The sequence below is a fragment of the Dipodomys merriami genome, unplaced genomic scaffold (genome assembly GCF_024711535.1).
Source record: "Dipodomys merriami isolate MVZ:Mamm:240054 unplaced genomic scaffold, mDipMer1.0.p SCAF_3, whole genome shotgun sequence".
In the NCBI taxonomy this organism is placed as follows: Eukaryota; Metazoa; Chordata; class Mammalia; order Rodentia; family Heteromyidae; genus Dipodomys; species Dipodomys merriami.
The window spans coordinates 32265924-32292436 of NW_027204492.1; the positions used below are offsets into that span (position 1 = coordinate 32265924).

The following is a 26513-nucleotide window of genomic DNA, read 5'->3' on the forward strand; positions in this document are numbered from 1 at the left end:
AATAGAATTCAAGAAGTTACAATTATTACACACATAACATATACATGTATATATAATTGATGGTAATAAGTGCTGGGAAGGAACGTGAACTAGTGTAATTTATGAGGATGCTCACCTAATATTATAGGATCAGATGAGCAGGAAGACTGCTTTCCTTGTTTTCTGAAGAAATGCCCTATTTAGCTTGTGCTTTGAATGCATAATAGGCATTAAATGGTGAGGTGAGTGCTCAGAGAAGGGGGAATGCTATGTGTACTCACCAACAGAGGCACAAATTCTGGCAAGGCCCCACGGTAAATGATAACATTTGTCCAAGGCCCTTGACAGCAGAGCAATGCAACTCAGGCAATCATGATGGAGGGAAGAGCAAAGGGCAAGTATGATACTGGAGGGTATACGTGGACCAGATCAAATCATTCCTTATAAAACATGGTAATGCTCTTGGTCTTTATTCTACGAACAAGCAAGGGGAAATGAAAAAAATAGACAGGAATGTCAGTGTGTAATGGTAGGATTAGACTATTCCAGTATTCAGGAAAGATATGTTGCAAAGTCAAACTAATATAATGGTTGTTGAAATGCAATGAAGATACTTAGAAGCTAAAACTGACAAGTTACTTCTAAATTTGGGGAAACCTCAAGAAGCAGTGTATTAAACACCAATAAACTAACAAACAAATAATTTTGGTGATGGATGATAGGACTGAAAGTTGTTCAAGGATGACTCAAGTTCTTGCTTAATGCAACTGTCAATTGACATTTCTAATGTTTCTAAAACTCTTTTAGCATTTGAGATACTTTAAATTTCTTCCATAATTAAAATTCTATGAAGAGACTGGAATGTAGCACAATAATAGTCATTATTACTTGTCTTACACTATATTATTTTAGTGGTAATTACTAAATTATTTATTGACTATTAAACCAAAACAAAATGTTATGGAAACATTATACAATATTCAAATATTCATGTCACATAACAGTTTCGTGCCATTAATATGTCTGAATTTGAATAATCTATCTTTCTCACTATCTCTTTCTTCTTTTATTTGAGATAGAATGCAGGATTTTTGCTGTTAGGTTGTGAAGGCTGGCCTGGAATTTATGATTCTTCTGTCTCAGCCTCCCAAGTGGGAAGGATCTCAGGAGTATAAGACGATGCCCAACTGATGTTTTAGGAATTATAATAGTATCTACTTAACACTAATATTCTGAAATAATGAAAAAAATCAATATTTTTGTACTGTAATGTTTCTCTCATGGTATCCTTTAATGCATGGGTATTATTTTTCTTGTTGCAACTACTAAAGTTATAACTTTATTCTCTCTCTTTATATATATATATATAAATAATTTTATTTTATTTTTGCTGGTCATGGGGCTTGAACTCTGGGCCTGGGCGCTGACCCTCAGCTCTTCAGTTCAAGACTAGTGCTCTACCACAGTGCCACTTTCAGTTTTCTGGTGGCTTATTGGAGAAAAGAGTCTCATAGACTTTCCTGCCTGGGCTGGCTTTGAACTGTGATCTTCAGATCTCAGCCTACTGAGTAGGTAGGATTACAGGTATGAGCTACTGGCACCTGGCCCTTTATTCTATATTTAAGGAGATCTATTCAAAGAAATAAATGTTTTGAATATGAATAATTTAAAATCTAAGCATATTTTGAAAGGTAAATCTTTAGAAACAAATATGTGAAATTATTTTCTGGTTGTTATCTTGTATGGAACTGTTGAATTATTACCCTTTGTGAATAAAGCAACTTTCAGTTACATTATAAAAGTTGAAATATTTTGGTGTGTATATATCCTTTGTTTAAGAGAAAGTGTCTTGCTATTTAGTACAGTGGCCTAGAATTATAAATACTCCTACTCCACCTCCTAAGTATTGGTATGCCAGGATTACAAATGTGCCTCAGTGTATTCAGCCTAAAATATACAAATTCTAAAGTACATTGTTAGCTTCAATGGCTTTTGACACAGGCTACTCCACATGAAAATGTATATGCTTCATTTTTCAACTTACAAGTTACAAGTTAGCTCAGTTAGATTATTAAATGCAAGAATCCACCTTTTATGGGCAAGATATTTAATTTTTATTAATATTATTATCTTAATTATACACATTTTGTAGGGCAATAATCATTTCCATGAGTACTTAAGCCACCACAGATCTTTGAGATTAAATGATTATTATAAAGAACTAATGAAATCAAAATGTAAAAACTATCAAAAAATGTAAAAACTATGCAGAATGAAAAATTATAAAGTTTCTAGTTGGCCTATACCTAAAAATCTATATATCAAGTTAGTAAAGAATAAGCTGGTTTGATCATCTCTTTTCTGGAGATGTTATTAGTATTATTCATTTTATTATTATAATTAAACTAGGTAGTCAATACATTATTGAATATATATTATAGTCAACACTATGTTAGTTCTGGCAAGTAATAAAAAATATTTGCATTCTATACAGAACACACTACATTCAAATACTTAACATTCAATCTCTTGCTCCTTTCATAAGTTCATGAGATTCCACCTCACCCAGGTTAGAATGGCAAATATCAAGAACTCTAATAACAACAGATGCTGGAGGGGCTAGAAGGGAGCCTTATATTAACCTTTTGTGTAGAACTTTTTTATGCTGTTATGATTTAACAGAAAAAACAATGTTTACTTTTAATATTTAATGATATTTCAGGACTTATCTGGTTCAGCAAATCAATTGGTATTTTTCACATGAGCCAGTGAATACATTACCGGAATTATTACCTTGTCTATGATATATTATGTACACATGCATATAATATATAGAGCATATACATCATATATGGATACACACATGTCTCACAGTAGCACATATTTATGTATATGTATGTATATGGACAAATAGAGGTTTAGGAAAGTATCACCAAGTTTGAATGATGGTAGAAATAAATCAACTGACTTTTCTTAAGAGCAATTAAAAGTGACATATCTTAAAATAGCCACAAAAATTACCAGGGATCCATATTTTGAAAATTAAAAGATAAAGCTGGGGGTATATGCCAATGGTAGAGATTTTGCTTATCATACGTAAGGCCCTGGGAGGACCTCCAGCACTACAAAATACTAAGTAAACAAAACAAAACAAAAACCAAATAAACAAAAACCCTCAAAGAATACCAGATTGTATTTGTCTAGGTATTATTATAAACAAGCTACAAAAGTTCCAAACATTAAGAGTTTTATGTACAGAGTTGTGGACAGGCATGGGATAGAACATGATGTAGAGTCAGTGGTAACAACAGACAAATATTGAAATATTAAAGAGGATGTTGGCTGACTTCACATTCTAGTAAAGTTGATCTTGGGTTTTGAAAAGGACTGAGCTTATAATACCATTAACATGGATGAGAGCATTATTTGCAATTTAACAGAGTAAACTTACCTACACATCCATGTTAATCTATTTCATCAATACAGAGGAAATGTCTTTAGGTATCCTTGGTTCTTCGCAAGCTTCCTATGAGTAATTTCCTCTGCATTTTCAGTACAGTTACTAGGATTCTTTTTTTTTTTTTTTTGGGTCCAGTCGGTAGAGCCTGAACTCTGGGCCTGGGCGCAGTCCCTCAGCTCAAGGCTAGCGCTCTACCACTTGAGCAACAGCACCACTTCCGACTTTTTTCTTTTTGCTTATGTGGTGCTGAGGAATCGAGCCCAGGGCCTCATGCATGCAAGGCAAGCGCTCTACCACTGAGCCACCTTCCCAGCCCCAAGTTACTAGGATTCTTTAAAAATGTTAATTTTATTCTTAATACACACACACACACATACACACACACACACACACACACACACACACACACACACACACACACACACTTTATAGACTTGGGGGTTGCCTTTTTACCTTTCAAAATTTTTTCCCCCTCTAGAAAGCTGCTTCAGCCACCAAGAACTCTTTTACTATATATATTAAATAAAGAGATACTGCCTTTGCCATAATCTGGCATGGTGATGGGTTATCACTTGGTGTTAAATAATAAAATAGGACTGTTTCATATTGACTATTCTGATAGGTATATTTTAATATAATCATTTTGATATCACTGTCTTGCTGGAAAATTGTTGTTTGCTTCTTTTGTATTTTGATCATCAATAATGTGTGTTGCTGGCACCCCAAATGCTATGCCATCCTTAATCTGTCTTGAATTTTGGTAGATCTGTAATTTTCACATTGTTTAATCTTTTTTGTGTGAGTATAACTAATGTTATGCTAAAATGTATATTGAGCTTTTACTATAAAATGAGTTTGCATCTATAGCAAGTCTTCTTCGCAAACTATCATCTTAGAATATTTTAATCATAAATCTCACTGTGAGAATGATAAAATTGAACTGAAAATTTATTGCAATCTTTAAACTAAGGGTTAAGTTGATCCATTTTGCCCAATTTGTACTCTATTTACTCAAATAACTAGTCTTTGAAAGTCAGTAGAATGTGGCCTGTTCTCTATTTTTCAACATTCATGACTGGTAACTTTCTTTTAAGGAAGAAAGATCTCTAATACCCCTAGTCTCTACCTGAGAGTTTTAGACCCATTCATCAAGACTTATTTTCTTTTGATACTGATGATCCAATTCAAGGCCTTGTACTTGTTAGGCAAGCACTCTACCACTGAGCTACATTCCTAGACTAAACTAACAAGAATATTTGGGGAGGGGGGCAGGTGGTTCTCACCTATAAGCCTAGCTATTCAGGACAGGACATGGAGAGTTACAGCTGGAGGCTGGTCAGTGAATAAAAGTCCATGAGACTCTATCTCTAATTAACTACCGAAAGAGCAGGCTAGAAGTGCCATGAGCAAGCAAGCTCAACAATTCAGATTCTGGTAGCAGCAAAAGGAAGGGAAGAAGGAAGTCAGGAAGGAAGGAAGGAAGGAAAGGAGGAAAGAAAAAGAAAAGAATATTTGGAAGAGCTTCCCTTTCTAAAATTTGTAATCAATAGACAATAGTGGAAATTCTAACCTCCTACTAACTAAACTTTGTCACAGAAGGACCAAATTAAATATTCATTAATTTAACTTTATATTATTTATTTAATTATTTTGAAGCTGAGGTGGTGGTTAACAATTTGATTTACTTGATAATAAAAAAAATATTTTAAGGTTGCATTAAATCGTGTTCTTCTGAAATCCAGAACATGGTAACATGTTTTGTTGTTATTGTTGTTGGCAGTGGTGGTGTTGCATTTGTTTTGGCAGGTGGGGGAAGAAATAAACGAGGGTGCAGAAAGGGAGGGAGGAAAGGAGAACAAATGCAGTCATGCTATGTGGAAAAAGAATTGTGTATTTATTGGCAGGAATGGGAGGAGGAAAATGGGGGAAAGTGAAGGAAGGGTGACATTATCCAAAAGAAGAAATGTACTCATTACCTGGCTTACAAAATTGTGACCCTTCTGTACAAAACCTTAATAATAAAATAAAGTTATATTGAAAAATATTGTTTCTCAATCAAATATTCTTTTTCAGATATGGCTTATATTCAACTAATTCAGGCATAGATCTAAGTTAGCAAAACAATAGCAATCACCTAAACATAACAATTATTACCCCTAAATGATTCCTGAGGAATGCTTCTGGGAATACAGTACTTACAGTGAATTTTGAAGGATGATGGTGCTTGGCCTATGCTTGTAGATATTTGTAGATCACCCTAAAAGCAAATGAGAAAAATGCAATAAGAACTCTATAAGGTGGTAGTTAATTAGAGTACATTTAGTCTGTTCATATATAAAGCAAGAATGAAGACTAGGAGACTCCAGAAGAAAAGATAGTATATATACATATACATACACTATATACAGTATATATACATATATGTAAAATACTAGTACAACAGGTTTGTCAGTATTGTTCCTTGTGCTGTCCTAGTGCTACAGTAAAAATGTAAACATAAGTTAAGCATGCTAATTGGACCTGAAAAATTCTACATCAGATGTTAAACCATTATTTCACATAAAACAATTTATAGAGGAGGAGGATACAAATGGTAGTAGGAAGTCCATCTATAGGTACTAAAATAACATTATTAGACTCTGGAAGGGAAAATAACATATGGGAAATCAACATTTGGTATTCATTATTATCACAGTATTAATTGCCATTCTTTATTTTGGTATTCAAAAGTATTATTGAAGAAAAATATTAGCCAGCTATATTTTTATAATAGGAAAAATAAGTTTGGCATCATATTTTAATATTTAACATTTTAAGCATGAATGGATTCCTAAAAGTGTGAAACCTGATCAAAGTGTTTTAATTATAGGAATTTTCTTAAAATATAAAACAAATACTTGCAATCAGCCACAAAAAGGAGAAATGTAAAGATCATTTTAGCTATGAGACAGAGGAAATGTTTTTATTATTTTTGAGAATATCAAGTTGTTAGCTCATAAACTTATCAACCCAAATTAACATACTTGTACCATAGTATAATTTATTTGATGACTGTCAAAGAAATGTAAAACTTTTATGTTTCACGACACAATTCTAAAAGAATTAGCAGTCTTGAGGCAGCATTCAGACACTAGGCTTGGTGAAGAATCTGGTGGCCAGCACTGGTATTGCTGTACAGCAGAATATTATCTTCACGATAATTGCCCACTATATTTGTTATAGCTTCCACTCCAATTTTCTTTCTTTTTAAATATTTTATTGTAAAAATACTGTACAGAGGGGTTGCAGTTACATGAGTAAGGTAATGAATACATTTCCTATCGAGCATTGTTACCCCCTCCTTTATCTTCTACCATCTCTTCCCACCCCATCTCCCCAACTCCTCCCTCCCCCCTCAAGTTGTAAATTTCATTTTCAACATGTCTTGTGCGTCTCATTGTTACAATGGGTCAATCTGTATCCTTGTTTGAGCATTTTGTTATTTCCCTTCTGCTCTCCAAATTAGAAAAAATGTATATTCAAGATGCAGGGCACCAGAATCAAATATTGTGCCAGGACCTGGAGGGACTAAAAAGTGGACACAAAACTGCTATGAACAGAATTGTGGCCCCCTAGTGGTCACTTGTGACTAATGCAACCAGAACAATGAACCAGGATTGGGATAGTCATTTGTGAATACTTCAAGTACCCCTCCCTACCTCACAATCAGTGTTGAATTCTTCAATCTTAGCTAATTTTGAAATAGTATAAAATACTTTAAGAAAAATCAAATAGTGCCTCAATTTGCCTCTCCTTGACATAAAAATATTTATACTAATGTTTTCTATCAACACTCTCCTTTTTTATCTGTTAGGTTGATTATACATAAATTTGAGATATATTTTATTATCGCTGAACTATCATCTCAAGTTTCCACCACACTGCACTACTTTTAATTCCAACAATGATTTTGATTTCTTATTTTTATCATACAAGCAAGCATTCAAGCTAGAACTATATCTCTGATTACAGCCTACTCCACAAGCTAATCCAAACACTATGTAATTTCCTTCTATAAAAATAGTGTATACAATATTTTAAATTTACATATGCAATCCTATTACCTTTAGTAATTTAATAGTGATGCAATTACTCTTTATAATTTATATAGTGATATTAAACTTAATTTTGTGATTATTTGACAGATTCTATCCTACTTTCTCCAAACAATTAATTGCTATTTTGCTTTGTTTATATAAGAAAGATATTATAAAAGAGAAATTTTGATTCAAAATTCTTTCAAAGTCCTAAAAAGCCAGTGAAGATTTAATGGATATGTTTTTCTTCCTTTTACCTCCTTTAGTTGAACTAATAGAGGGCTTTTAAAGTTTAATGCTTACCTATCAAAGATATCTTTGAGCCCATCTTAAGCTCAATCATGTTTACAATGCCAGTACTCAGTCCTGAGCTAAAGTATATACTAGAATTATAGAAGAGCTTAATGTTCTTCTCTAAATATTTGTAGATGTCCATATTCATTCAAAAGAATGGAAGTTCTTTCACTGAGGATTGAAACAGTTCAACAGATTGACTGGTGGATACTTTTACTGCCTAACAGTTTGTTGTTTAAAAGAATTCATCTACTTTCATGACGAATAATTTACATATGTTAAACTGTGCTCTTTTTATAGTAGAATTTAGTTAGCTTTAATTTGTATTATAGCTACCCCAATGAAGATAGAAAACATTTCCATACTCCTTCCTTTGCGCCTTCGAAGCCAATTTTTAATTTCTATCACTATTGATCAGTTTACTGATTCTGGAAGTTCATATAAATGGAAGTCATATAGAAGGTTCTTTGTCTTCTGTAATTTTTCCACATTATGTTCAAAATATTTTCTTTCTCTTTGAGTCTTATTTGTAGAGTAAAACATAAATATTGTTTTGTCTTATTTTGATTTATTAAATTAAATTTTCTTGTTTCTTTCCAAGTTACCATATATTCCTTTTTTCTTCAAGTTGCTGTATATTCTTTAAAATCTCAACCTTTGTCTAATATGAGCCTTTTAAATTTATTTTGTCCAATCAATAGCCTTATTTTAGTGATACTTGAAACAATGACCAGAAGTTCAAGGGACTGAAGTAGCAATTATAAAAGATAAAACCACTAGTAATAACTGAAATATAATATAAACTGGGGTGTTGTCCATCACCTATTCTTAATTAATACAATGCAAGTAGCACACACATTCATATTTATAAACTGTATAGAAGATGTATATTTCAGCAAAAATAATTGAGTCATATATTTATGTTTTGCTTGTGTGTGTGCGTGTGTGTGTGTGTGTGTGTGTGTGTGTGTGTGTGTGTGTTGGCAGTGCTGGTGATAGCATGATTAATATGAAGTGCAAGGAGAACCAAAAATGGAGGATTAAGATAACAATGTCTCAGAGAGAAACCATTGTAATTAAGCTTTCCAACATACTAGTGACTAGCCTGAAAACACCATGGTCACAAAAGGTCATGAGAGGTGATTTTTTGAGTAACACACTAAGATTAGTAATAGGCATCATTCCAGTTTAAGGTGTATTAACAAATAGTTCAAAAACAGTAGATCTTTAACTTAACCTTCCCAAGCCATTAAACCATGCCCTAGAGAGCAAATCTAATACAATAAACCTCTCCCACCCTTGGGACAATGATTGTGCATCTTGGTCTGGTCTTGGAGTCTTAATGTGCGTGAGTCATTTTCTCCTGCAGTCATTTTGTGTCCATCTTGAAATTTAGGAAGCACCACACCACAAGCCTCTTGTCAATTATCATATCCTAACAAAACTTTACCTGACTGTTTAGGGAACAATGGATTATCAGAGTACCAGATGTCACCTTTGAACACCTCTGAACCTGCCTGTGACTTGGGGCTGTTTTAATTATGCGTAACTTCTCACTAAAGATAATTTGAAGTGCCATCTTCCCATAACATACTTACGTTACATTATCTCGTTTCTCTGTCATATTGCTTTCCTAATAAATTTTCATATCACTTTTTGTACATTCATGTCTTGCCTGACTTTTTGTCATGTCAGATGAAAATATAAAGGTTAGTTAGCTGTGCTAAATTTTTAGTAACACTGAGATTTGGACTCTGGGCTTCATTTTTAATAGGGAAGCACTCTACCAATGAGCCATACCTATAGCTCAGATGTATATATTTAAGGATACTATTGACAGACACACAAAATTTATAAGATATTATGAGATTTGTTATTGTGAAGGGAAATATAGTAAGTAATAGATACCACATTTTAGGTAGAAGAACTCAGTTTTTACGTATTTATTTTATTAGTGATGACAGTTAAAATGTATAGCAATTGAAAAATTCCTTTATAATGCTATGTCGCTAAGGCATAAGAATAATACAAAGCCAATTAGAATGACTGGCAATTTCATTTCATAAAAATCCCTTGGGTAGGTGTAATTATTTTTTAAAAAGTGTTTTCCACATTAAAGATTTAGAAAAGAAACATGTCAGGGTTCAATCAATTGATTCTTCTGGCATTCAATCGTAAATAATATGTACAGAAAAGGTTTCTGAGAAAAATGCCTCCTTTTTGGATGGCAGATTTATGTTTAGTAAGTCTTCATTGGATATAAGAGAAAAAATGAAGGAAATGCACCACCAGATACATAACTTTCTTGAGTATAAAATTTAGGTATTTTCAACTCATTGATTTTGGACAGGAGCACTTGGAGAGTGAACTCTTTTTTAAAAAATTGATTTTACAGTATCAATATGAAATCATGTAACAAAGAAAAGATGATAGAAGCTCAGATGCAACACTTTCTTATATTTGGAAGTATGGAAAAATTAAAATAAATCAGAACCCTATTGTGTGTATCTGACCACTCTTTTCTCTGATTTGCCAATCTCTCAACACTACAGCAAATTCTTTGATATCTTCAGCAGATATCTGTAGAAAGTTGGTAGACTCTCAAACAAATCAGAAAGACCCCCAAAAGGAGCATATTTGATAGCTTATAGAGGGGAATGAAAAATATATTGGGAATAACTGCTAATTGGTATAGGGTTTCTTTTGAAAAGTGATGAAAATGTAAATTAAACTGAAGCTGTACAATTCTGAATATACTAAAACTCACAGAATTATACACAATAAAAAGAGAGTTGGAAAAGATGCAATTTTAACCTCAAACTGTTAAAAATAATTTTGGGTTTCTATTACATCAAATGAAAAATCAGACCTTATAAAAAAACTTTGCCTTATTATAAAGTACATGGGACACACATCGACTTTACAAATAAAAATGCAAGAATTTTATAAATACAATATTTATGAAAGGTTGGTAAAAATAATAAATGTAAGATTTATGAAAGGTTAATAGAAAAAATAAGTATAAATAAAATAAATACAAAATAACAATCTTAATATATAATACTCTGCATTTGTGCAAAGTGTGAACACTTTGTAGTTATCTGGAAGCTGGAGTTAAGCATTAAGAAGAAAAACTCAAATACTGAGAGGTATTAAAAAGAAAGGAGAAAAATAATAAAAACTCCTTCGGAAAAATAATGCCTACTAAAGCATTATGTAATCTTCTATAAATTGAACTAGCATACATCTAAAGAACATTTTTATGATTAATCCAAATAATGATAACTTTTCTATTTTGGATGATTCCTACTTCTTTTGTTGTTGTTGCAATATGAGTTTGAACTCTGGGCCTTATGCATACTTGACTTGCTTTCTCACTAGTGCTCTACTACTTGAATACATCTCCAGGCCAGCTTTTGTTGATTTTTTTGGATTCACCTGCACTTTTCTGCACAAGCTGGCTTCAAAATGCAAAGATATCAATATCCTGAGCTAGGATTATAGATACAAGCAATTGGCACCTACTCAGAATGACTTTTTAAAATCATTGATCTTATCCCTGATCCATGAGTTTCAATGACTTCAGTGGGGGAAATTTATTACTCATAAGCATCCAATAAGAGCAAAATTTAAAAAGCTTCACATCTTTCTCGTAGGTAAAACTGTATTTGATTCTTTAACTTGTCTATTCATACTTGGTCCTCATTAAAGGTTATTTTGGAGCAGTATACATGTTTCTATGAAGTTTTATCTTTTCTTCACAACTTTTTGTTTAAATTATCTGGAGTAAGACTACTTTCAGGGATCATTTCTATAGTTCGTTAAATTATCTGGAGTATATACAAATAGCGATTTTCATTTTTAAAATGTTAAGGCTAATGAATTGAGAACTGAGCATAAAAACTAATGAGTTTCTAAATACACTATATGCTTTTGTTCTGAAAATTATTTGACTAATGTAAAATTTGGGTACAGCAGATGAATGCTTGATATCCTTTATTATCCTTATATATTTATCCTTTAAGAAACATCTAGCAATAAGATTTACTCAACTTGATGATAAGCTTTGCTGTAAGAATTATTAGAAAAATTCAATACAAATATCTTTTATGTAAAGTTGTACAGCAGAAAAAAATTTACGTTAAAAAATTTGTAATATGAAGCTTTAAAATTTGATTAATGTTCTGCATGTAAAACGCAAGTGCAAAATTTAGAGCTTGTTAAATTTAAAAAATACATGCTTGCTTTATATGAAACTAAAATAAAGTAGAATCATTTATTATGGTACAAACTTTAAAAGAACTTTCATGAAATATACAGTAAAAATGTTTCTTGCTATTATAACTCCTTTATTATTCTTAGTAAATGTTAGGGAGAACTTAATGTGAGTATCTCTTTCAAAGTAATATATTTAATTTCTTTTATTTTCTTATTTCATTGCTAATTATTATTATAGATAACTCTTTTCACATTCTTCCATTATTATAAATAGCTCTTCCCTCCTTTTAAAAGATAAACCAAATATACATATATAATATATATATGTGTATGTATATATATATGTATATATATGCACATACATACATTCTAGCTGGGCACTAGTGGCTCATGCCTGTAATCCTAGTTACTAAGGATGCTGAGATCTGAGGATCCTTGTTCAAAGCCAGCCCGGGCAGAAAAGTCCCCATGAGACTCTTATCTCTAATGAACCACACAAAAACCAGAAGTGGAGCTGTGGCTCAAGTAGTAGACTGCTAGCCTTGAAAAAACAAAGAGGCTCAGGGACAGCACCCAGGCCATGAGTTCAAGCTCCACATCCAACCAAAAAAGAAAACTATGTTTGTGTGTGTGTGTGTGTGTGTGTGTGTGTGTGTGTGTGTGTGTGTGTGTGTGTGTGTGTGTGTGTGTGTGTGTGTGTGTGTGGTATATGCACATACACACATACACGACTGATTTATAGAAGCTGACCTATAATAAATGTCTCTTGACTTCCAATATCTTCATTGAAAACAATGTCAAGGACTAAATATAGGTTATATTGATAGTATGTTTGACAGATGATTATTGGAAATTTTTTTAAAACATTAGGCTGTTATTCAAGTTGCCATGGAACAAATGCACAAAATCTTTGCGTACAGAATAGGGTTTTGAATCCTTGGTGGGCTCTTTATTAATTCTATATTTGAACATATAAATTAACCTGTTACTGTATCTATTCCCGATTTCTCATGGTTGTTTTTGAGAATTACACTAAATATTTGTACTTTGGCAAATGTGCATTAGGCTGTAGCACAGACTCAATACTGGTTAATCCCTTTCTGTTTCTCTCCTCTTTTTATTGGAAGGGCCTAGAGTGTCTTTTCTAAATTTCCTTCCTCAGCGAGTCTACTATATAGCTACCAGATGGAATAATAAAGACAATTTTAGGAATATGGTAGTTTAACAGTTCTAACACAAGATAAAATAAATAAACTAAATTTAGCTACTAATTAAAATATATTTTGGAACTTGTCTTGGGCTATGCATTATGTGCATTATTATCTGTTCTCTGCAAATCTAAAGGGAAGGCCACCATTTAAAATTTGATCCAATGATATGTGAATGCTTCAATTTAGTTACAAACCAATTCCATTATGCAAGTTGCAAATGCAAGTGAATAAATGAAAAAGTCACAAAATACTTAATACACTTTAATTTTTACCATTTAGATCATCCCATTGAACTCATTGCTCCTGTGATTGGTCATGCTGTGATTTCATCTTACATATAACTACTCACAGAGTCATTTTCTTTAAAACAACATGAAGGTCACTGGTTTGTTTCCCTATAAAAATGACATAATTGATTAAAGCTGGAATTCTGTAGCTAGTGACTCATGCTTTCATTGTACTTTTTAAGAGATGTGATTTATAGAAAAGAAGCATCCAGCTTTGAGCTGTTTCAGACTTCAGTTACTCTAACAAATTAGGAAAGAAAAATTAACAAATAAGTGCACATGGCCTGTCACCTAGTCAGTCACTGAATTTTAACCTCAAAAATTTAATTGCCTTTTTGCATTTCTCCTTTTGTGACTACACACACACACACACACACACACACACACACACACACACACACACACACACACACACACACACACACACACACAGGTTGACCTATATCAGTAAAAATAGTAATCATAGTCTTGAAAGTATTCATATACTTTCTAATTTTGAAGCAAAAATGCAAATGAGTTTTTATTCCAAATTTATTAAGCATGCCATGATTGTCAAGGACAGTATGATGTAGTCAAATTTTTAAAAGCTTTTATTTAATATACCACATAGCCTTCAAGAGGGAGTCTACTAATGTGGCAAAGAAGCTGAACTGAAAGTTAAAGGATTTGAAGTTTCTCTATTTAATTGTCAGTAATTAATTGTGTGATCAGAAGGGAGTCAATGACACTCTCTAAACTTTAATTTAGTCATCTTTAAGACATGAACAGTATTAAGAAATATTAGGAAAGTATATATTTTTGTTTATAACAGGAGAAATATGTAAAAGGCAAATTAGTAGTTTTTAAGGTTGAAATTAGATGAATGATCAGTTAACAGGCCAAATGCACATTTTTATGTTAACTATTCTTGCTTAATATTATGTATTAAGTCTCATGTTTATCTTTGCAGTGAATCCAAGCAAGAAGTTTAGTTTTGTTTCGTTTTTAGGATACTGAGTAATTAATGTGTAGCTGCTCTCATATCATCATCCATGTACTAAAAGAATTATAAAATGCGGGCTGGGAAGGTGGCTCAGTGGTAGAGCGCTTGCCTTGTATGCATGAGGCCCTGGGTTTGATTCCTCAGCACCACATAACCAAAAAGAAAAAAAAGCCGGAAGTGGTGCTGTGGCTCAAGTGGTAGAGCGTTAGCCTTGAGCTGAAGAGCTGAGGGACAACGCCCAGGCCCAGAGTTCAGGCCCCACAACCGGACCCCCCCCCCCCGAAAAAAAGAATTATAAAATGATTTGTTAATATTCCTAAAATTAAAAGCTTTCATTTAATATGCCACACAGCCTTTAAGAGGCAGTCTACTAATGTGGCAAAGAAGCTGAACTGAAAGTTAACCTAATAAAAATAAAGCCTTTTTTTTTTGGTATTGGGGACTATTATTAGTCACATAATATCTAAGCAATTTATTTTATCATGGAATCTAATTTATATCTAATTATTTACTTACTTGTAGTACAAGTTAAGGTACAAAAAGGTATAGTTAGGGGCTGGGAAGTTGGCTCAGTGGTAGAGCGCTTGCCTTGCAAGCCAGAGGCCCTGGGTTCGATTCCTCAGCACCACATAAGCAAAAAGATAAAAGCCGGAAGTGGCACTGTGGCTCAAGTGGTAGAGTGCTAACCTTGAGCTGAAGAGCTGTGGGACAGCGCCCAGGCCCAGAGTTCAGGCCCCATGACTGGACCCAGAAAAAAAAAAAAAGGTATAGTTAGCATAACTTTACCCATACAAATTTTGCTATTCCTTTTTGCATCATTCAAGTAATCTAATGCATTACTAGAGTTATAGAAGGTGCTCAATTGTTGTTTCTAGATTTATTTTTCAGTAAAGCTATGAGCATTTGAAAAGGAATAATTCATTTTAAATGGTGAAAAGGGATCTAGACAGTATTTTCAGTGAAAAGTAATCAAAAGGCTACAGGGATAGCAGCCATGAGTGTTATATGTGACCTTTCCTTTTCTCCTTCTTACCATCTGGAGTGAAATTCTCAATAACAAAGCAGGAAATTGAAATATCCTCATAAAAGATAAGTTCCAATATAGGGATAATATTTATCTTACGGTATGTATTTAAGGATCTTTAAATATAATAAAATCTAAGAATATATTTTAAAAATAAGACAATTTCTAGTCATGAAAATCAATTGAAAACTAAAAATGGGCAACACTGATATTCATCAAGATATTAATAATTCCCCTTTAAAATTCTCCATTAAAATTGGAATAAAAGTATTTTAACATTTTAAGATTAATGATAGGAGTTCTTTATAGTATATAGTTTTCTTCCGGAAAAAGTTTGACATGAGGGAATGGATGGGTTGGGAGGGGTGGGTAAAAATGTGAAAAGGGTCACATTGATCAAGAAGCAAAGCATTCATAATCTACTTTGTTGAATGGCAGCTCCTTTATAAAACTACTTAAAGTCAATGAAAGTATTTTTCAAAAAGAAAAAAAAGTTTGACACTACTTATATTTAATATAAAGATTTCTACTTTACTCATATAAAGAGTGCATTATAAAATTTAAATCTAAGACACATTTTAATATTATATAATAGTATATACAACATAGTACAAGATGGTAATTTTAAAAACAGAGGTATCTGTTTTGGTATCTGAGCTGTAGACAAGACAGTCAATGTGAACAGGGTAGAGCTAATAGTTATGAATGAGAAAAGAAAACATATGTTGAAATAGTCTTGAAATAGTTGAACAGGAACTCAAATCAAGGTTGACCGAATTTCAAGAAACCTTGTTTTGCTAAAGTACAAGAGGAATTCCAATTAATTCTACACAGAGTGATCTGAATGTTTTAAAAAGTTTTCATCAAAGGCATTCTGCTCATCAATCAGCCTATGTTTATTTAAGTCTTGACCATATGCAAATGAATGTCTGATCCCCTTTAGAAAAATATGTATCATGTTTTAAAATTATATATTCTCTCTCTGTCTCTCTCTCTCTGTCTCTCTCTCTCTGTCTCTCTCTCTCTCTCTCTCTCTCTCTCTCTCTCTCTCTCTCTCACACACACACACACACACACACACACTCACACACACACACACACCCCTTATGTAGTGTTAAGCATTGAGCCCAGGATTTCACACATGCTGGGGCAAGGACTAGCAATTATTTACACACCCAGCCACTATAATTTTTTAATTTTGTTACTTGTTCATGAACATCTAAACAAATGCCCCTGATCTAAAGTAAGGAGAACAGGAAAGAGTATGGAATCTTTAATAAAAAGTCATGCTTACTTGAATCTGGTTATTGAATTAACTGTTTTGCCATGCATAAGATATTTTATCTTTCCTTAATGCAAGCTCTGTTTTGGGAGCAGATAACAGAGGGATATGGGAGGAGAAACAGAGGGTGGGATAAAAGAAAATGAATCTAATTAACATACTTTGTATACATGTATGAAAATAGAATGGTGAAACTATTCTAAGAAGAGAGAGGTATGAGAAACAGCAATGGGGGGTGATATCGATGAGTATACATGATATATTTCGTGGAAGTGTCACAGTGAACTCCCCTTTCTACCAATAGAATAAGTATATCATTAGTTAAAAGATATTTTATCTCTTACCTTTGGTTTCTCACACTTGGTAACTTCTGCAATGCTTATCAGAAAGAATTTTGTAATGCGTTTTGATCCATTTCACTTTTAATTTTTCAAGTTCTGCACATTTTAAATCATTAAAAATGATAAAAATCAAAAGATGTTTAAAATCCTTCTGTTCTCCACAAAGTAAATTTTCTATTAAGCTATGCTCATCATTTAAGATATCCAGAAATTTAAGATACTTAAAATTCTACTGAAAAAAATCACTAGTTATCATTCTTTAGTAATATTTTTATATTCTAAGAAAGTGATTTAGTAGAATTATTTTGAGACATAAATTAGGAGTTTCTGGAAAGGCAGGAGGATATTTAGCCATTCTGTCAACATTGTGGAGTAGATTCACTTATATACAGTTTGTAACTGCACTACCATTTAACTTAAATAATTCAAAAATGTTTAGTTTGTTATTGATAACCAGATATTGTTTAAATTTCAGTATTAAGAGGAAAAAGAAAGAGACAATTTCACTCACTAATCAAAACATAAACCATTTGTAGACATTATTTGAAATTGTTTTTGGTTTCAGCTGTGTTGTTACGTATTATGACCACACTTGTGTTCTGCCATTGCCTATCATTCTACTCTGAACATTTACTCTCCCGTCCTCACTCCCAATCAAAGGCCTTCATCTTCTGTAGGCCATGCTCATTGTGCTCAATGGTGTATTCCTTCTTTCCAGGTCACTATGTAGTGTAGGAGTTCAGGCTGCTCCCAAGGTGCCTTGAACTTACTCTGCTTTATTTTCTCTGCTGCTCAGTCCTCTGACCAGAAATGTACTCCTTTTTTTTGTTCAGTAGAGTATAGCTTGTTCTTAGAGTCCTGAATAATGAGAAATATTGCTGACCATCTACACATTTTCAAAGCTTTTCCATGTTTCAAAATAAACTTTGATGTTAGAACGAGTATAGTTACAGATGAAATGGGGAAAAGGTTCTCTCATGAGGACATGTAAGGGAAAATGAGTCATAAAGAGTTATTTTAATAATTCTCTGAAATGTATTAATGAAATTATCATTTGAAGAACTGTAAAGTCACCATCTCATTTTCTCATAGCACTGGATATATATTTTAATATTCTTTCATAATTTAAAACTAGAGTATTATAAAATTAGTAATGGTAACTGTAAGTCTTTTGCTCCAACTTTCTAATGGCTGTCATTTCAGAGTCAAAATAAATATGTCTATCTTTAGAAGACATAAAGATCCCTAGCCTGTATTTCTTTCCAAAGATAAAATGAAACTTCTGGCCAAATTATAATTATTAAGTTGCCTTTCCTTTTCTCTCAAAGCCCTATAAAAGATACATATTGTACAGAAAGTTATGAGAATAATAAACAGATGTATCAACAATTTTGGAGGTGACTATTTAGCTCACTCAAACTGAAGTTGAATTAATTGTCTACCCTTGGCTGAAGTTGGAGAAATTTAATGTTCCTATTTCTTTCCTATTTTCTCTGTAACAATGCAAGTAAGACTGCTGAGAATACTGAATATAGGAGTAGCATACAGAAGTTGGGAAAAATAGCAGAAGTGTGAAATAAGTCTAGACTTATAGGAGAAGGAATTGGCTAAAGACACAAAAAGATTACTGAGTAATGGTGAGAGGCCAGCTGAGACTTCAGGTAACAATGTTTGATGTTGTTCATTTTTCTCTTGATAATCATCAATCAAGGAAATGGGGAAGCACAAATTGGGAGCAGTAAAACACATTGAAGAGTGTGTATTGTGAGTAATGAAGAGAAACATTGACCTGATTGACATAAGAATAGACTAGAAATAAGAATATAGTAGGAAGAAGAAGATGTGGCAATATAGAATTGTTCTTAAAGTTCTTTGAAGGGTTCTAAAAGTATTGAAGAGGTTAATGAGTAGGCATAGGAGAAGAACGGGGCAAAGAACAACACTGGAAGTCATAATTTCAACAGTACTTTTCAACATAAAGTTTTAGAAAGTGATGCATTGCGCATGCAGTGATAGACCTGAAACTGGGTGGCAATGGGAAAGAAGAGGTCAAGGAATTTTGAGGTTACACTGTAATTGCTCATCTTTATGGACACTGAAGTCTCCGGAGTATGGCAAGAGTTTTTAAAAAAGAAGTAAGAACCAGACAGGTGTCAAAAATTCCAATGATGTCTTGCCCATGTAATTGTAACCCCTCTGTACAGTATTTTCACAATAAAAAAATTCCAATGTTGTAGCAAAGTGAAAAGAAAAAAGAACAGTTAGAATGGTGTGACCTTCCATAGAGAATTATTTATACTTTGGAGAAAAATAAAGCAAGTAGGACAGTTTTACTCATCCTTTTAAGCCGTCACATATAGGGAGGTATATTCATGAAGTGGGAAGGAATAGACAAGTATTGACCTACTGTGGTTGAAACATCTTTCAGGAAGTAAGAAACCTTCCCTCTGGAGAAAATCTGGTTTTTAGTTATGGCAAGGGGGTGGAAAAATATTCAGTGCAAAGCCAAGGGTCCGTGATTTCAACTACACTGTTGTCTAATGAAACTTTCTGCACTGATGGGCATTATCTCTATCTGCACTGTCCAATAAGTAGCCATCAGGTGAAATGTGGCTTCTGAGAATGAGGAATGAAATTTACAATTTCATTTAATTAAATATAAATATGTAGTTTATGATTATTTTATGGAACAATGCAGTTCTACAGGTTTTCTGATAGCTGTCAATGCATTTATGCTTAGCTATTCATAGGCAATCAAAGGAATGTTAGCCCGCTAAACAAGTATTTGTGTTTAAAAGAGGCATTGACTAAAATTAAAGAAAATCTTGAACAGAAAATTTCAAGTGCCATGAAAAACCTGAAGGCTACTGGTTTGGTACCTGTATGATCTTTCTGGTCTTTCTCATGTAAAGCTATGTAACTGGACATTTGAAAATCAGGATAACACTAATTAACAAGACTGATAATGTCAAATACCAGCTACATGTATAGTACTGTGACACAAAACATCCCAGGAAACTGCAGGCAGTACAGCTGAGTGGAGGAAGAAACACAAAGATGAAGTGTAGAGATATGGGGTTGATGGAGAGAAAGACATAATTAATACTCCAGCTGAACTGCATCTTAGTTGAATTTCTGCAGCCAGTATGTCACCTGTGAATTAAAATCTCAGAAATGATTGCCATGAGAGTTACTAAAGGCAAGTGTTAATTCTAAGTCTGCTAGTGACTGGTTAAATGATGTTTCAGCTTAGTCACTTGGTTGGTTTCAACATTGTGTATAAAATCACAATTATAAGGCTTAGTTTTACAGCATATGAAGAATTCTTCCTAAAATGTGTTGAGGAAAGGAAGCTCATTGTATTGGAGATCACTGATTTCTGAGACACAATAGTAAAATATGTAGATAACATAGGTATTCTGGAATACAGGTGTCATAATATAAATAATACTTAGTGCAATAATTTAAAACATTTCAAAGTGCTTTATATTCTGTTTCACAATCAAGTAGGGTTAACATGAATAGACATTACATTAACATATGTCATTTCATAATAGTATTTAAAAATTATATTTAGGTACTTGTGCAAAGGGCTTTCAATTAAGAGTATCAGTTTATGAGTACAATGCATCTTGATCAATGTTACCCTTTTCTCATGACAATAATGTTAACCCCAATTTATAGTTGAATTCTCCCAGTTTGTTCATGATTTACCCAGACAGTAATAGACCATAATTAAACATTTCTTCACCTAGACAAGATTGAACTTTACCAACTACTGTTCTAAATGAATTAGGAAGTCCTGCTTTTTGAAGGATCCAGTACTATTTAAGTAGATGATAAAGATCCCACTGAATGATATCAGCTAATTTTCTTGTCAATTCTAGAGCCATTAGAATGTAGGATTATATATATTTTTCAGCAGGCCTCAGCACATTGCAGTTTTCTTTACTCTCAAGCCTTGAACAAATAAGAGCAGCTGAGGATAGTTACTTTGGTTTTAATTTTAGTGTTTTCCTTATTTGGTGATGCTTTTGCTTGAACAAAATACATGGAACAGAGAAATAATCGAAGGTTGATTCAGGCTTCAGATTTTTATTTAGGTTAAGGTATTTACTAATTATACAAGAAAATTTCTAAAACATTACATTTCAAATGATAAAGATAAACCTGAAAATATAACAATTTAGATTTTTGCAGAATATGAACCACAATGGGTATGTAGTCATGTTGCTTAAATCTTTAATGGATTATCTCAACATTAATGAAATGGTGGGCTTTTAATTTTTTAATTAATTGATTGCTTAATGCCTTTGTTTTTGTGATGCTGGGGACCAAACCAGGGGTTTTGCCTAAGTGATGTAAGCAAGCTATGTCAGGATTAGTTGTTCTTATTGCTAAAAACAAGACATGTGCATTGCAGGTTACTTTGTAAGCACAAAGCAATATTTTCATTCCTAAATTAATCTATGAAAATATCTTGAGAAATAGTGTAGATCCAATGGTACTAATAAACGGGGAGATCTAATTTTCCAGTGTATATGCTTGCTATGAAGGTGACATGAAATAATATATAGAAAGAATATTTTGTATCTATGTCTGGTGTCCAAGATGATTACAGAAATGTCAGCTCTCACCTTTCTCCTCGATTTCATACTGCACCAATGCCCTGAAAATGTCATTGTTATCCTTGGTGACAACTTTAGATGAACATCACCCTCTAGAATGCAGAGGAAGGGTTAAAAAAACCCCTTCACCTTATTTAAATAAAATAATACTGTCACTGTTGGTTTACCAACCCCAAATCCTACCTTGACATTGCAATCACAAATCTTACCCACCTTCTGAATTTCAGGACTTGCATCAGAGCTTATAGCTGTAGGTGATAGTAATAGGAAAGAAATCATGTAGATGAAGCAATTATTTTTCCTCCTTAGGGAAATCAGAACATATTTATGTAATGAAAAATAATTAAATATCCCACGACCTCTCTAGCCAATGTGTGTGTGTGTGTGTGTGTGTGTGTGTGTGTGTGTGTGTGTGTGTGTATGATTTTTTATGAATCCCCTTCTGACCAGTCATAGGAAATAAGTGATGTTTCCCAAACAGCAAGGTGTCAAGGAAATTAGTCCTCTGAAAGGACAATATTCAGTATGACTTAAATACTGCAAAAGAGATGTTATGATTAAGGTAGAAATTATTTTGTGTGGGGTATGTCTATTGTGTCCATTGGCCTTTTCATTGCCTATACACAGACACCTACAGTAATGCCACTTTCTTACTTGCATGCATATCTGATAGACAGGATGACTGACTGGTGATGATGATGGTAATGATATATATATATATATATATATATATATATTTCTAAATGAAAAATTTAAATTTTGGAACCCATTTAATTTTCATCATTAATGTGAGGTCATAGCTGTGTGCAAAGTGGAAGCTCAGAGACTGCTCACTGATCAATGTCTCCCCCCACCCCAACTATTTTAGTACAATCTTATTTCTCTTTGGAGCTATCTTTCCTTGGTTAGCTTGCCTAAAATGGTATGTGGTAAGGGGCAAACGCTCTTAGTGGCTTGGCAATCGGAGGCTTCCTTGGATGGGACTTGCATGAATAAATACTAATGGAGAAGCTGTGTGTTACATGCAGCGGTCTTCACTTAAATTAAATATCCTCTAACTACTGAGTCCTCCACTGAATTTGAGTTTGGGGCTCAGAGTCACTTAAAAGAAAGGAGTCTCCAGAAAGTCCAGTGCAGTTTGTTACCTCAGGTGTATACTACCCTTCAGGAAACAAAAGGCAAAGGGCATGGCGCAGAAAAAAAGCAGACACAGACATGGTTTTCAATGACGAACTTTATGTGGCATCAGGAACGGCAACCTGTTCTCATGTTTAGCAATTCCGAGGTATGCTGTTAAAACTGCTTGTCAGGTTAAACTGAGCAAAGAAATCAGAATAAGAGGCAGCGCTGGAGACTTTCGGCCATCCTTCTCAAGATATAAAATGGTCACCAATTTACTTAGGGAAGCTAATAAAATGCCCTTTTCCTTTCCTCTCAAACTTACGTGACTCTCAGCAGGGGTGTGCTGTTTAAAATTCAGCCAACAGCTGTTAGATCGAGACACAGATCCGCAGTGTGTCTCTCAGAATCATGGTGTTCACAGAGATCGGCCGAAAATTAGTGTCAGAGCATTCACTCCCTCCCTCTGCTCCAGTTGCCCCAAACCTTTAGCCCCTACCCACTTGGTCCCAGTCCTTCTTTAGCGCAATCTATGGTTCAGCAATCCCAGCGCTCAGTCTGCCCTCTCCCCTTCCTCCCCTTCCTCCCCTTCTCATCCCTCCCCTCCCTTCCCTTCCATTCCGGAGACCCTCAGCCAGCCTTCCTTTTCTCTTGGGGCTTTCTGCAAGCGTGAGGTTCTCTAGATCCCCACATGCCCCTCCTCTCAGCAACGAAGCTCCTCTCTCCTCCCAAAGACCCCAGTCTTCCCGCGATCTGCGTGTTCTGATTGCCACCTCCCCCCCCTCCCCGCCCCACGCCCGCCCTCCACCAGTGCAGTCCTTCAGGCTGCAACCACCCAGGACCTGGAACAGACTCTTTAATCCACCTCCCGCCTAAACCAGTGGGGTCTCAAGTAGCTACGTAGCCCGGGGCTCCAACTTACCACTAGCGTCCGGGAGGAAGACCAGGCAGCGGTCGCCACGGCGGCAGCTAGACGAGGAACGGACTCGGCTGCAATCGCCCAGCGGAGCCCGCGGCAGTCAATGCGCTGCTCTGCGCTGCGCGCCGCAACCTCTGTCTCCGCGAAGGGTAAAAGGAACGGAGGGAGCTCGGCGTGGTGGACAGCGCCGGCGAGTCAACCTCCTGTGGGCGACCGTGCGCCCCCCGGCTAAATTCGACTTGTCAGGATCCACTGTTTTAATGCTGCTTAGTAACTGACCACCTCCAGCATCTCTGCGCAAATCGCGTCTTCTTTCTTCTTCGATGGTCCCTAACTAACTACACTACTCTAAACGGACGAAGGCCATCCATCCCGCGAGCACCACGACGATCTCGACGACTCCGACGACAACGACGTGCAGAATGAAGAAAAGTTCATATGCAGTCGGCAGGTAAGGGGCAGGCGGGCCGATGGAGCTGCCCAGGCTAGCGAGCTAGCCGCGGCTCCAAAGACAGAATCGGAAAGATCAGTGCACCCGAGGAAGGAAGCATCCTCGGTGAGCACCAGAGCGCCTACCCAGCGCTGGGGAAGCTGTACCGCACTCTTGAGCCAAAGCAGGATGAGGGGAGGAGTCAAGAACAGCCAATCAGTGTTCAGCATTAAGCTGCCCCGGGCCTGTTTGGACCAGTCTCTTAGAGCATCTGGAACCTGCTGGCAAAGGGGGGAGGGGTGCTCAAGTCCCTGTGCCGTGGGTGGAGATGGTGATTCATTTGATTCATGAGGCCCAGACATTAAGGGGAAATGGGGTTAGCAATGGCACTCGGCGTGTGTAGGGGGGGGATGGGAGGAGAGAAGGAGAGAAGTTATTGTTAAGAATGTGTCCTCAAAGGTCCACCACACACACACACACACACACACACACACACACACACACGCACACACGCACACACACACACACACACACACACACATACATGCGCGCGCGTACATTTCAGTTCCATCTATACTCTTCACTTTCACTGAGCTTTGAAACTCCCTTTGGGGGTCTGCACTCTAGGTCTTGCTCCTTTCTCAATCAGAAACATGGAGCTTCCATACAAGAACCTAAGCAATTCACGATATCAAATAAGTACTCAGAAGCTGCAGCCCTGTTCTAAGGATCGTCTCCACTCTCGCCCCCAGCCTCAAATGCAAAGATGGGAAACAGGAAATCCCTTGGTCTTCAAGACTTAGGAAGGCACAATGTAGTTCCCTTCTTGATCCAACAGGCCCTACTCACTGCTTAGAAATTCACGTGGTGGGGGAGGACCCCATTTATTTTTCAAAGAGTGATGAATATATCTCATCCTCCACGGAGAGTTTGGGTTTTCCTTTGGTTGCCAAGACATGGCCAAGGCTACCAAGGCACGGGTTAAGGCAGCAAACCAAGAGATGATGCCCTTAAAGCTCCCTTCAGACCCATATTTAATGCTCAACTTTAACCGGACAGGCAGAGCTCTTTTGGGGCTCACTCGCTTCGTGGAGGCAGGCAAGTGACTACACTGTCCTGGCTGCACAGCAGGTTGAGCCAGGCCACCTTGGCCAAAACGCCCCTTGAAGGCACCAACACAAAAAAGAGTTGAGATAATTTCAACGGAGAAGGAAGATAGGGAACATTTCTCCTAAGAGGGGATGGATGAAAGTGTTTATGGGAGCATTCTTAGGTCTCCGTGGGTACCTAGGCCACTGCACCAGGGATCATGGCTGGGAGAAGTGAAGGCCAGCTTCCCACTGGTCAGAAGTGGCTGAATCCAAGCAAGACAGTGAGACTTTGGTACAGCTACTTGGGAGCAGAGGGCAGAACAGGTCTTGTAGAAAGATTGTGCATGGCTTGGGAGACCAAGCCCCGGATACCGCCAAGGGGAAAGCGCAGCCAGACAGTGGCCCTGGGAATTTACTTTTTTTTTTCCTATCTCAGTAACTCCAGAATTTAAGGATGGAAGACTAGGTGGAAGAGAGGAAAAATGTCGAATCTCATCTTTCATTCTGGAGGCCCTAGAAGCAGTCATTTTTGTCTGTGCTTCTGTTTTTACATTTGCAAAAAAAATGTACAGAAAACATTAATATTATACCAAGAGGGATATTTGGGCATGTAGATTCTCTTCATCCCTAATGATTTCAGGCATTTTGCAGGGCTCTGAAATGGTACTTGGCTGTGAATGTACTGTCCGCACCCAAGGTCTGTTTTGCAAAGCAAAAGAAAAAAAAAACGCATCACAATTTTTGTAGAAGCATTTGTTGAATGCTACTGTGTAATGCTGCACAGGTGGTGGCGACAGCGCTGCCAACTCCACTGACTGCACAACGCTGGTATCTTTAGAAATGCTTTGTTAGCAAGCAGTATTTTATAAATATCCAAGAGAAAACGTATTTAAATCAGCACTCATCTTTAAGAATTCCTCAAGTGTCCTCTTTCTCCATCTCCATGCCTGAGAAATACTTCCTCCTGCATTTTCTGGCACGGAGTGTATTTATTTTGTTGGAAACGGAGACATTTATGCTACTTCAAAAATGTAAATGTGAATCCCTGTGCTATATTCCGTAAGGCAAAATAGGCTGCCGAACTCCCGCCAGGAGATAGCATCTACCGAAACCTGTTCTCTCTGACCTGTTCCCGGGAAATCAGTTCTGAGAAACTGACCACATTAATAACA

At 35.5% G+C, this 26513-nt stretch overlaps 1 protein-coding gene across 1 annotated transcript in view; it reads right to left on the minus strand.

The window, feature by feature from the left end:
• Htr2c (5-hydroxytryptamine receptor 2C) overlaps positions 1-24370 on the minus strand; it is a 189452-nt gene extending 165082 nt beyond the window's left edge. Inside the window, exons 1-2 of the mRNA XM_070038972.1 lie at positions 23824-24370; positions 5639-5696 (exon numbers count right to left, since the gene is read on the minus strand). The gene's annotated coding sequence lies outside the window, so the exon portion shown is untranslated. The remainder of the gene's footprint in view (positions 1-5638; positions 5697-23823) is intronic.
• Positions 24371-26513: the final 2143 nt, after the last annotated feature.